General features: G+C 36.2%; 1 pseudogene; it reads right to left on the bottom strand.

Moving 5' to 3' along the window:
• Positions 1 to 376: 376 nt before the first annotated feature.
• On the bottom strand, positions 377 to 2,157 carry LOC139883850 (probable flavin-containing monooxygenase 1; annotated as a pseudogene).
• Between the last annotated feature and the right edge of the window lie 12,405 nt (positions 2,158 to 14,562).

A 14,562-nucleotide genomic window follows, 5' to 3' on the forward strand; every position in this document is an offset into this window, starting at 1 on the left:
CATAGTCCAGCAAACGAAACGTTATATTAATATATACTCTCTCAGTATTACAAATACAAGAAATGATGTTTTACATTTTAATTTATTCATCTGAACATAATATTTAGTCATAATCTCACTAGATATATGTTCATTTAAGTGAACCTAAAAATACTTTTTATGATACATACAAAAGATAGTATAGTTATCCTTTACACTTTGCAAATAAAAATAAACACTATTTATTCAATTGATAAATAAATAAACAATATCCATCAAAACACGATAATGATAGAAACAATCTTATTCTATGCCATCCCTGTTATTTCCTTGGCATTAATGAATTAAAGAAATACTTCACTTGAATATTGGCTTAACAGTACTTGTTATATATAGTTCAAGGAGAAGCATAATCCATTGGACCATAGGCTTCAAACAGCTCCTTGAAAAATCCCTTCTTTCTCTTAGGATTCCAACCCATATCTTTGCACAACAAATCATTGTAGTAAATATGCAGCAGCATAAAGCAGGATCTTCGATAAAATTCACCAAATTGTCGTGTCATGAAATCCTCCAAGTTCGACATATTTTCGTTCATTTCTCCAATGCTAGGCAGCTTGAATGTTCCGTCAAGAAGTTCAGCGACCCACCGGCTTCTCAACTCTGTGGTGTATAGATTTCCTACACTCTCCGAGTATCCAACCAGGGCTAGTTGTGGGATTCGTGGATGGATGCATTCCTCTGTATAGGGGTGCTAAAGTTCTAGAAGTGCCACTCATGTAATTTCCAAAAGTTTCCGAAGAAAAGATGCCTTTAAGTTTTAGGTCCACCCTGAAACCTGTAGCCAATATCACCAAATCTGTTTCTACAGGTTTAGGATCAGATTCAAGGATTACACCTTCCGTGCCAAACCCGAAGCTTTTAGCTTTCTTCAATATTATGCTACCTTCTTCAACTCGGTCATAAAAGGTCTTTGGCATGGTTGCAATGGAGCAAGTAGCTAGCTCTTGAAGGAAAACTGTGTTTTGGTACCATTCCATACTTAGCCATGGGAAGTTTTCTCTTTATGTCACTTTCAAATCCATCTGGAAAAAGCCATTCTCTGTTGAATCATTTCCTATCGTTAGAAATATATATATATATATATATGTATGTATATTGAAACACTGGGGGTTAATTTTCTAACAACTAATTCTTGAAACAAGAAGGATAAAAAAGTTACCAAAGGAATGCAGAGAGTCGTAAAAAGACTTTTTAGATATCCTTCATCAGGCGTGTGGTAGAAAAGCTCCGCAAAGCGATTCAAAGTCAGGTTTGGAAGAGAAAATCCCCAGGCTTGGTGATCTGGGATATTCCAATGCTCGGTCTTATACAATAATGTACATGGATGTTCAGGTCCTACCAAAATCGCAAAGAATAATATCAATTGGTACCCACAATCTTAGAAAAATAGAGAAGGTCATGATATGACATAGTTAAAGAAAAGGAAGATTTTTTTTTTTACCATTTGCCGTAGAGCACTCCATTGCAATGTCAATTGCAGATTTATGGAATCCGACAACGACGGTCTTCTTTCCTTTAACAAATTTAGCGGCTGTTTCATTCTCCATGACGGAGTAATCTTTAGAGTGCAAACCTTACCTTGAAACTTAGAAGGATCTTTATCAGCTGGATATTCAGGGATGTTCGGCACATCGCTGAACATCCCCGTGCATAGGATCAAGAAGTCAACTTCATAACTCTGAGCTGAGAGAGTTATGGTGTCTTCAACTTCTATCCTCCATTTCCCTCTACCGCTAAAAGCCTCGCCGTTGCCTCCCCAATGGCTCCAAGCTAACATCTCTTCATGGGAAGGACCTTCATAGTTAACACTCACAACTTTGGTATTGAACTTTATGTACCTTAGCAAGTCGAAATGCTCAGCGTAAGAGTTTAAATATTCCACCACTTGTTGTTGGTGAGGATAATCGGTTGTGATAGAATCAGGCCATGGAAATTCTGAGAATTGAAAATATGTTTTTGGTGATTGAAGCTTTGTGGACTTTATCGTTTTTGCCCAAACTCCTCCCAGTTCACTTCGAGACTCTAAAACAATGGGTATGAAACCCTTTGCTAGGATGTGTTTGCAGGCAAGCATGCCTGAAATACAGCTCCAATAATGGCAACTTTCTTCTCCATAATCATATCTATGATCTGATGATAAGCTTTTAATAATTAATGTTAATTCTAGTCGATGGTTATGGAGGTGCTATCCGTTGCTTTAATACTGTTATTTTGAGTGAGAATTGACGAAAGGTTAATGAATCCGTGTGTATTTTTATAATAAACGTGCTATATGAACATCATATTTTATATTCATAGTCAACAATCAGTTGCTTAGATTTTTATTTTTTTTCAGCCCAGCTAGGGCTCAATTATGTAATCTCAGCGTATTAGTTAAATTAATGTATGGATAGTCCATTACAATGCGCTAACATTATTATATTATTATACATGTAATAAAATGATAAACATTTGTTGCGCATGCTTAACGAGATTAGTATCAAAATGCATGATTTTTCAATTTTAAATTAATTCAAATTGACATGTATATAATCAATAAATTTTCACTATATAATATATATAAATTTAGATGAACAAAAAATTGAAAAATATGAGGAAATTTTTTTTATATGATATGACCTAACACTAATTTCTCCTAATACGAAGAGAGTAATAATTTAGGCCATGTTTAAAATAAAAATTTATACATGCATCCTTTGGAAAACTTTTTATTATTGTTGGACTTTGTGGAACTCCAACATGAATTCACAATCAAGTTATTGATATCAGATTTTCTTCAGCATAAACTGTTGGTTTGGATAAATTTGTTGGCATCTTTTTCCCACTTGGAATTAAAAAACCTTTCCAAATTTTATCCTCAAATTAGCATGATTTTGGGGTTGATCTCAAACCAAGTCAAACATTTATAGCTGGTGACAAGCTAGCCAGCAGAAGGTCTATAATTTGTAGTTTATAAAACCTCAGATGGCTAATATATATTGGTGATTAAAAAATTAGAGTTCGAATTGGGGATTGATCGTCAATATTATATAATGCAATTCTTGCTGGAGAGAAAATAGAAAAAGAAACGACAAAGCAGATAATATCAAAATACTGTAGATGATGTTTATATTCTTAAATTCACTCAAATAGATATCTATTTAATAAAAATTATTAATTAAATAAAAATTCATATAAATAAATATAAAAATATTATTTATTTTGATATTGAAGTTAACGATTCCGCCGACAAAATATAGTTAAGTCATTCCTCAAAATATAGTTAAGCCATTCCATAATTAACGACTTGTGCGACACTTAAACGTCTCCTTTGTTAATGATATATATCTCTGTTAATTTTTTCCTTTTTCTTGATAATGTGGTAAGGCTATATTATTGAGAGAACAAAAGAAAATAGGAGGAAATAATCCCATGAAATCACTCATTGGTATGAAACCCTTCGCAGAAATAATTAAAAAGATCAATTCAAACCGAGAAAATCATTAGATTATTGCAGAATTTCTTTTTTCTCCTAGGATCCTTCTTTATTTTTAACAGTTTGCGCATAGGAATTTATATACATATAATGCAAATACTCATTTACTAAAAAAAAATACAAATAGCCAGGCTTAAAGTTCCAAGCCAAGCATCTTAATCACTCATATGTACTGTACATGATTTTTGACAGACTGTGATGAACTGATCTCCACAGTATAATAGAGACAATACAAACACAATTCAAGAACAGTTAGACTAGTTCTAATGTATTGCAGCTAAAGAAAACTCTATCAATAGAAAAGAAATTTGATGATCTTTGCTTCTAATGACTTAGATTTGATGATGAAATACTAAAATAGGGTTTCCTCACACGGTTCGAGGGTTGGAAATCCTAAAAAAACTAAGGTTGGGTTGATTTTGGTTGTTCCTAATAGTACCAATGCATAAAATAAACTTTAAAACTGTAAAAATGGTGATGAACTTAAATGTTTCTTCTCTGATTTTTCATTCACAGCTCATGAAGAGTAAAGTTTACAATTTAAAGACTTTATATATGAGTCCAACATAAACCTAGACGTCATAAAAATGGAATTATAATTTTCTGCAAAATGCAAAATTGAAAAAAGCAGAATTACTTTTGGGACCACAAGCTGATCTGCTGCCACATAGTTCAGGTTCGCTCGGTTTTACTTGACCACTACTCATCCTAAAGGCTTTTTAATCTTTCAGTAGAGTAGAATGGTAACTTGCAGCTGTAAAAGTTCTTCTTCTTCAAAATTTGCAGATCAATCTGCAAAATGTATAACTGAAAAAAGCAGAATTGCTTTTGGGACCACAAACTGATCTGCTGCCACATAGTTCAGGTTCACTCTATTTTACTTGATCACTACTCATCCTCAAGGCTTTTTAATCTTTCAGTAGAGTAGAACGGTAACTTGCAGCTGTAAAAGTTCTTCTTCTTCAAAATCTGCAGATCAATCTTCAAAATGCCTTAAAATGTTGACTTTGGAGTTGATTTCAGTCTCAAACATGATCGGTGATATCCACCATTGCAGAAAGCTTCTAAATACTCTAACAAACGATTTTATATCTTCACTTCTTCAATAACTTGACTGGATATAAAAACGACTATTGGACTTGTTGAACTATAAACAGAAATAGACTAAGGCAATGATCGATCTCTTCTTCTCATGCTGAAAACTTGCAGAAATCTCCTCTACAACTTCTAAATGCATAATGTAGCTTCACTGAATTGAAAGGAACAAGAAATCTATGCAGCATATAAAATTCCTAATTTCTAGCAGTAAACTCAAGAACACAGCTGCTCGAGCTTGCAGATTATTCATTACTAAGTAATTGATGAAATTGACTTAACCATTCGATTTGCAACATCTATTATAATGAATCTAGAGCTTTGAATCGATCGCTTTGATCAACTAAAGCAAGAGAACTACTAAAACCTAGTTTTTATTCTACGACAGACGAAAGGGAAAGTTCTAAGTTACTGTAGCATTGCCATAAACGGAAACCCTAACCTTCAACTTTGGGCGTTTCAATTTTGGAGAATTGCATATGAATAGCTCTTAGAGGTGTTGTAGCCGACGTCTTCATGAGCATTTTGGTATATCGCCTAAGCTCCGACTAGTCGTCAGTCGCTCTGCAGATCGTTAATTGTCTTCTCAGTCGACAAACTTTCACTAAAGCCGGCAAGGTCCCTGACTTTTGGTGCAGCTACACCAAGGTCCTCAGCTTTTTCACGATGTGCAAATGGGTCTAAACCTGCAATAGTGTTCTTCTTCTTCACTGCAATGCCTGAATCGATCCTGAGCCCATATCCGGCGGCCAATTTTCAGGCCGGTCTACCTGAACTTCATTTTAAACACCTCTAAGAATGTTTTTACAGCAATTCTTCGTAAGACGGCTCATTGATTCTCATTCTTTCTCCTTCCAAGCTTTACTTTCACTGCATTGTTTTTCTTCTTTTGCTCGATCTTAGCATTCACTAAGCTTTCTACCACATCTTGGATTGTTGGCCTCACGAAATAAGCCAACTCAACTGCTCCTCCTTTGTTGAGAGGGGGCAGCATTCCAATCATCTTCTTCAATGCTTCAAATCTCCACTTTGGCAAGGCTTTGGTGAATATGTCTGCAAGCTGAAAATCTATTCTGCAAAAACCATTTTAACTTCTCCCTTTTCCACAAGATCCCTGATGTAGTGGTATTTCACAAACATGTGTTTTGTTCTCAAGTGATCACCAAGATTTTCTACCATGGAAATTGCTGCACTAGAATCACAATAAATAGTGACTCTCTTCTGCTTTAGCTCAACAATGTCTATAAGTATTTTCTTAATCCACTCGGCTTGCTTTGCTGCCAAGTTGACTGCAACATATTCAGCCTCTACAGATGATTGAGCCACCACTATTTGATTCTTTGAACTCCAAAAAAAATGTCACTCCCAAAACTGCAGTAGTAACCACTCCTACTCCTGTATTTCTCTCCATTTGCATAACTAGTATCACTGAAGGTCATCAATTCATTGCTTTCTCCCCTTTCAAACAAAAATCCAAGCTCCAAACTGTACTTCACATATTTGAGAATTCTTCTTACATACACAACATGTTGCTCGGATGGATTGGCATTGTAACAGACATTATATTGACTGTACAAGCTAAGTCTGGTCTAGAAGTACAAAAGTACATTATGGAACCTATCATACTTCTGTAAGTAGTGCAATCAAATTCCTCACTTGCCTTAGTCTGTTCTAGCTTCAGCTGAGTCTCCATGGGTATTAAGATCTCTCTACAATCCTCCATTTTGAACTTCTTGATCATCTCTTCAGCATATTTCTTCTGATGAATGAACACTCCATCATCTGTCTGCTCTATCTCCAGGCCAAGAAAATACTTCATTTCATTAAGATCAGTCATTTTGAATTCTACCATCATCAATCTTGATTCATCTACAAGCTTTTTTGTGGTTCTAATGATCAAAATATCATTGACATATAGAGAATAGATCAACTTGTCATTTCCCTGAAGCTTGGTGTATAAGGTAGCTTCACTAGGACTTCTCTCAAAACTATTTTCCCCCAGATAGTTGTTGAACCTTGAATACCATGCCTTTGGAGCCTGTTTCAGTCCATACAAAGTATTGATTAACTTGTAAACCTTGTGCTCTTGTCCTGGAATAATAAACCCTTCGAGTTGTTTGATGTAAACTTCTTCTTCAAGCTTCCCATTCAAAAATGCTGATTTTACATCCATCTTGTGAATCTTCCATCTTTGTTAGCAACCAATGCAATCAGCAATCTTACAGTGTCAAGCCTAGCAATTGGGGCATAAGTTTCTTCATAGTCAATGCCATATTCCTGTTTGTATCCTCTCACCACCAATCTTGCTTTATATCTATTCACAGAACCATCTATATTAACTTGGTTCTGAAAACCCACTTAATGTCTATTACCTTGGATTTTTCAGTTGGTTTTTCACACAAAATCTAGGTGCCATTTTCTTCTATAGCCTGTATCTCCTCCTTCATTGCATTCTGCCATTCTGTATTTTTCTCTGCTTGCTTGAATGTCCTTGGTTCAGTGTAAACTATCATTACTTCCTCCATCTCTTTATCAGGGAAATCTTCTACAATACATATGAACTCAAGTGTATCTGGATCTGGTGCTGGCTGTGACTTCTCATAGATTGACTTCAGGCTCTTTCTACTCTTTGGCTGCATATCTTTTGCAGTAGTGGTGTCTATGTCAGTTGCTTGTGTTGTAGGTTCATCTATACTGCTTTCATTGCTCACAGGTGCTCCTCCTGAATTTGGAGATTCAGGAACTTCATCATTATTGATGTGATCTTCTTTTTCTCTTGGTACATTCAACATTGGTGTTGAAAATTCAATTTCTCCTCCTAAGAATGGTTCAGGACTAGATTGAGCACCTGTATCATCAAACAAGTTGTCAGAAGCATTTTGCCTAAGTGAGTTTCCATCATAAGATGAAAGCTCACTCAGGACTTCATCAATAATAATATCATACATTGGTATATCTATAAACACTCTTTTAGGTTCTCTCACAGTAGGTTCACTCCAAGGCCACTCAGTATTTTCATCAAATCTTGCACTTACAGCAATTATCATCTCATTCTTAACTGGATCAAATATCCTATAACCACTAGCATTAGAAATGTAGCCCATCATAACACCTTTTATTGTTTTTTCAAACATTTTCTTCCTCAACTTATCTAGTATGTGAGTGTATGCAACACAACCAAACACTTTAAGGTGACTGACTTTAGGCTTAACTCCAAACAACATCTCAAATGGAGTTTTTCCCTTCAAGGCTTTTGTTTGTAGTCTATTTTTGATGTAGGAAGCTGTATTACAAACTTCTGGCCAAAACTTTCTAGAGACATTCATGGCAAACATCATGGATTTTCCCATATCCACCAATATTCTATTCTTTCCTTTCAAAAACACCATTTTGTTAAGGTGTGTATGTAACTGAGAATTGTTGGAAGATCCATTCTCTTTCAAAGTATTCTTGAATGATCTTTCAAGTGTATTCTCCATCTTTATCACTTTTGAGACATCTTATCTTTGTTCCACACTTTGATTCAGCATCAACTCTCAATATTTTAAACATTTCAAACACCTGATCTTTAGTTTTGATGAAATACACCCAAGAGTATCTTGTGTAATCATCTATGAACTCTATATAGTATCTATTTCCACTGACTGAAGGGATCTCTATTAGTCCATGAACTATTTGTTTTTTGTTGATCTCTAGGAACTCAAAGGAAAGCTTCCAACATGGCTTTTAGCTTTCTCATAAGGCTCACAATTCTTCTGCTTCAGTCTGTTGCATGGTTTTGGAATTCCTCTAACCACTTCATTCTTCTACATTGAGACAATATTGTCCAGGTTTGCATGTCCTAACCTCTTGTGCCATAGCTGAGTTAACTCTGTCAATGTTCCAACAAAAAAGAAACCTTCTACCTCTTACATTTGTATCTTGAACATTCTGTTGACTTGAGAAACTCTATGCACCAGTTCTCTTTCAACATTGAATATTAGACATTCTTCATCTTTAAAGTATATAGCATACTTCTTTTCTAGCAATTGACCTACACTTATCAAGTTTTGGTTCGATTCTGGAATGAAATTCACATCATCTAGGACAGATTTCCCATTCTTGGTCTCTAGTTCAACATTTCATTTCCCTTCAACATGAGCCATTGCACCATTTCCAAACTTTACAGCTACATTCATTCCACCTATTTTCTCCATAAAAGCATCTTTCCTCCTAGACATGTGATTAGAACAACCACTGTCGATGATCCAGCTACTCCCTTTCTCATTTCTTCAAAATAGAACAAACCTCCACTATAAATGCACTTTCTTCATGTTCTGAACCTTCTCCACCACACCTTTGGACATTCTGAGAACTTCCAGGGCTTTGGTTTACAGTGTTTAAGACTTTTGGCGCTCCTACTGGTGTTTGTAGCATTTCAATGTTTGGTTGGGGGCTATTTTGTTGAGTATAACCTATCTAAGGATAATTTGGGGCTGGCAGACTGGTTTGAGGGTCTAGAAATGCTATATGGGGAGTTGCAAGTTGCCAATAAGTCATCTCAGGGCTGTTTGTGCCTATATCATAGTTTATAAAATACTGGTTAGGATTGTTTTGCACTGAGGATTAGCCTAATGACATAAAGTTTGGGTTGGTATTGGGATTTTGATACTGGTGACTCTGTCTTTGCATAGGATGAACTAGTGGATTCCTTCTATAGAACCTGCTATTGGGATCTTGTTGCTCATTTGCCCATTTATCATAGCAAACCTGTTATGCATGTTCCTTCTTCCTATAGTAGTTGCAGATAGCTAAACTATGCCAAAAACAAGTATTTTCAGAGTGATTTATACCTTTGCAATGCTTATATTCAGGAAATTGTTCCCAGGTTGATTGTCTAGGACCATTTTGACCAAACTGGCTTCTTCCAAAGCCTCTACCACCATTTGGCCTCCAGGAGTTGTAGTTCTGCTGCTGAAATGATTGATTCTGATAGTCTTGGTACCTTTGCTGGTAAGGTTGTTGGTTTTGATACTGTTGAAACTGCATTTGTTGTGGCTGGAATGATTGTTGTTGATTCTGATAGGCTGGCATTGGCTGAGGTTGACTTTGGTAGGTCTCTTTAACTTCATCAATAAGCAAACCATAGCTCGCAGAGCTCCTTCCCTGCTGCTTGAAGTCATTTATCAAGCTCAGATAGTCCCCTTCAAGAATTACACGCTCCACATTCATGCTTACAGCCCACAAGACTGCTTGATGTACAACAACAGTCTCTGCCTGCAGAGCATCTTCGGCAGGTCCCGATTTTGCAGAAACAGCATGTATAACCTTTCCGTTCGAATCCCTTGCAATGAATCCAAGCCTATTACTGGATGCACCATAGGCATAGGAAGCGTCGAAGTTGATTTTAATAACCCCATTCACAGGCGCCCGCCATTTCTCTGGCATTGTAGATACATTGGCAGGCCTGTTTTCACTGCAAATCATAGACAATAATCTATTCTCATTAAGCCAGAACCTGACAGCATTAGCAGTTAACACAACCCTTTCACACACTGCCTCAAAAATTGCTTTATTTCGATTACACCAGATCTTCCAGCATACCCCCACAAAGAGACATAGTTGCTCAGATGACAACTTTGAATACGTCATTTAACCAACAAAAAAGATTAGCAGCAACATTATTACAGACCAGTGCAAGGTTTAAATGAGTCTAAATCGATGCAGTCCAACAACAATCTCTAACAATATGCAAAATTGACTCCTCCATGTCAAGATGAATCTCACAGTGAGAAGGTAAAGTCATACCTCGATGATTCAAGTTGTCTCGAGTCCCCAGCAAACCGTTACACATCTTCCAAGCGAAAACCTAGGTGGCAGTTTCAAATTCCACAGTCTCCCAGTGCTTGAATCCTGAACTAGCTCTCTGCTGTCCACATTTTCTTGCATATCCCTAGCAATGTAATACCCCGATTTGACATAATACCGACCATCCTTTGTAGCACACCAAGTTAAACTATCTACATGCCCAATCTTGCCAACTGGAGTATTAGATATCGCCCTCACCACTGCATCAGGAAAACAACACACGAAGCTTCATCTGGTTCCACTTCCTAGTATGATAATCAAACAGACTATGCACCCTTAAATTCATATCTACCGGCTCACCATACGGAATCCAAAAGTCAGCAAGGTTCCTAACCCACCTGTCCTGGTAAACAAGCACATCTGCACCATTCCCGATCCTCCACCATCCACCAGCTAGCAGCACTTCCCTGGACTCAACTAAACCTCTCCAAATATCAGACGGTGCCGACCCAAGAGAGGCTTTCAAAAAATAATATCTCTTATGATATTTATCCTTTAGCACTTGTGCCACCAAGGAGTCTGGATTCTCCATTATTTGCCAGCCCTGTTTTGCTAACAGCGCCATGTTATATGCTTGAAGAGATCGAAATCCAATCCCTCCATCTTTTTGCTTCTCGCACAATTTCCCCCACGTAGCCCAGTGAATTTTCCTCTACCCATCATTTGTCCCCCAGAAAAACTTAGCACAATACATTTCTATGCTTTCATAGAACCCAACTGGCAACTTGAAGAGGCTCATGGAAAACGTAAGCACCGATTGGATTACTGATTTAATAAGGGTAGCTTTCCCTGCTTTTGTCAGCAGCTTCCCCTTCCAATTAGCTACCTTGTTCTTCACTCTGTCCCTCAAGTACTCAAAACTGATCTGCTTCTTTCTCCCGATGATGATTGGCAATCCTAAATAAGTACTCTCTCCCAATAATTTTGTGATTCCGAGTTTTGTTTTGAGGACCCCTTGCACTTCCTCTGAGACGTTCTTATTGAAAAACACACTTTACTTGTTGAAATTCACCGCCTGCCCAGCTGCCTTCTTATACATCTCCAAAACATCCAAAAAATTTCCATAGTTTGTGTCAGACACCTTCATAAAAGTAAGACTATCGTCAGCAAATAAAAGGTGCGAAACCTTTTCCCCAGTCTTTGAAGCAGCCATACCACTGATCATCCCATGCTCCACTTTATGATTCATCATAGCTGATAACCCTTCTATACACAGGACATACAATATTAGTGACAGTGGATCTCCTTGTCTGATTCCTCGTTCAGGTATGAAACCTTCAGAGCGAACCCCATTGATAAGGATCGAAAAGGACTGTAACGACCCAAAAATTCGAACTTAGATAATCGTGTATCGATAGCGACGTGCTAATATTTTAGTAATAAAATTTAATCGAGTGATATCGACGCGCGACTTTTTTCATTTAATCGATTTGATTTTTCTTCGCGTAGAAAATGAAATTTGATATTTTTCGAAAAATCGATTAGCGTTGTAATGTGAGTAAATTGTCAGGTAATGTTTTGACCTAATGCTACAATATCGCGACTGGAGATCGAATTGCGGAACAAATGATTAATTATTAAAGGACCCACCATTAACTTTTAATAATAAATTCTAATTAATGTGGTGGGACCCACAAGTATAATTATGTCTCCCACCACCGACACTCTTCTTCTATAACATTCTTCTTCTTCTTCATTTCTCTGTATATCACATTCTCTGCAGTCTCTATGTTTCTCTGCAAATAGTATACAACAATACCTCCGTCTCGCCATTTTTCTTACACAGACAAACAACACAGCAAGCACAGCAAAACAAATTTTCATTCAAACAAACCAATTCAATACAGTAAGTATGCAATCCGATTACAACCAAAACACAGTCCAAGTTATTATGTAACAAGCCTATGGAAGATTAACTGTCGAAAATATTACAACCGTCTAATTAAACCTGCTGCCAAATTCCGACAATTCCAGAATTTCACCAAATTGACATATGTTAAACTAGAGACGGAGAGAAACCTTTTTCGTAAAAGGAGTACGCTGATCGGACGAACAAAAGTCACCGAGTCACGACCCGAGTTGAGTGACGACCGTGACTGAGTCAACCGAGTCTTGACCTGGTTCGTGCTCAGAAAGCTTCCAGGGAACCCGACGACCTCAACCAAGCAAGAGCCGCCGTGAAACATGGTGGCCGGAATTGAGGTACAAAATTAAAAGCTTTCATACACAATATTTCGAATCCTTTTTAGCATAAAAACAATACCCATTAACAGTAGAACAACATAGTAGAAGATTATAGCTTAATTCGACGTTTAAAGATTTGAACCCGAAACCTAATTTTTCGAAATTAGGGACGGACGGAGTAAAATTAGAAGAAACTAACCTTGTATTCGCGATCCTTGTATCGAGACGAGTTGATTGGTATGTGGGTCGGGCTCTGACGTCGCCAGAATCGGCAAAGACGACGTCGGGCAGAGAGATGACGATAGAGAGAAAGTCGTCGTTCTCGATGAAGAAGAAGAGAGAAAAATGAATGAACCGGTTTGGTTCAATCATATTTAAAACAGAGAAGTAAAAATCGATTTTGTTGTTAAAAGACTATTCTGCCTTTCAATTTTAAAGTATTTACAAAACTGCTAAGGTAATTCTTTCGGTCAACTAAAAAGTCAAAGGTTAAAATTGTCTTTTCGCATAATTAAAATCGATTGTTTCGGTTTATTTCGGTTCAATTTGGTTTATTTCAATCTGATCAGATCGGTTTTGATTTTAATTATCCGCACCTGTACTAAAGGACGTTTATACCCTTCCTTGTTTTACAAAATTACAAAATTACCAACGCGTCAGTTTTAAGTCAAAGGTTATTTTGGTTATTTTACAAAACCCGAACCTATTTTATATTCCGAACCAAATAAAATTATTTTTACTGGTCCCGAACCTACCAAATTTTTACAGTAAGTTGAATATATTATTTTGAACATAATATCAAAGAGTTAGAATTTTTGGAGAACATATCTAGTTTATTTTGATTTCTGAGTTAATTAAGGTTATAAGAAATGATTTAAATATAATTAAATGATTTTCAAAATTATTTTAAGTAATGTCTCAGTTTATAAAATTATGTAAAATGACAGAATATTATTTAAACCATTTGGAGTATTATGTGAATTTTTAAATATTTTTTTTACTATATAATTATTTAATTAAATGAATTAAAGGAGTGATTTTAAAATAAATACTAAAATAGAATAAATTGGATTAATATTTAACTTTAGAATAAGAATTCATACGACGAGAGTGACGAGTAGGATTAATTCGAGTAATTTTACTTTAAGCGTTAGTACTTACAAAGCTAATAAATGATATTTCGATAGGTGGGTAAATAGCGACGTCAAAGTTAAGCGAAAGGAACGATTCGAGAAGCAAAGATACGGTGAGTGTTACTTTCTTTTTAATTACGAAGAATATGTTGATGCTTTATGAAATATATATATTACTATGCCATAGTTTCCATTTATCTCGCTGCTTTAAATTTTATTTAAATATATGGCATAGATACGTATTATACTTTTGATAACTGGAGAGAACTTTCAAAGACCCTAAAAGCAAAGTTTTATTTGCTTCTTAAACGACGAATTTAAAAGCAAGTTTTGCTTTATTATACATAATATATATAAATGTGAACCCAATATAAATGTTTTATTCGAGGGGATTCGGTCGACTTTGTGGCGACCAATCCAAAGAGAGTACTTGGTCCTTACGTGACCCCATGTTTACGGTCTGATCAGAGTGTACGGCTCCCTAGTTTATCTAGCTGGAGTTTTTTATTTGCGCCCATGTTTACGGGTGTGCCGAGGTTTAGGATGCTACAGTGGGTACCCCATAGTAGTTATCCTAATGTTTTTCACTGACGGGGTTCAAAGATTCCTAAAGATTTTTTATGATGAGTTCTAAAGACAAAGTAATTCAAATGTTTATCATTGAAAATGTTTCATAAAATATTGTCAATATAAAACCTCACTAAGCATTATAGCTTACAGTTTTCTACAAATAAAATATTTTCTCCAGATACAGGTTATGAGGCATGGCTAGGGCCCAGATTCCGC

Source organism: Rutidosis leptorrhynchoides, unplaced genomic scaffold (assembly GCF_046630445.1).
Source record: "Rutidosis leptorrhynchoides isolate AG116_Rl617_1_P2 unplaced genomic scaffold, CSIRO_AGI_Rlap_v1 contig460, whole genome shotgun sequence".
Taxonomy (NCBI): Eukaryota; Viridiplantae; Streptophyta; class Magnoliopsida; order Asterales; family Asteraceae; genus Rutidosis; species Rutidosis leptorrhynchoides.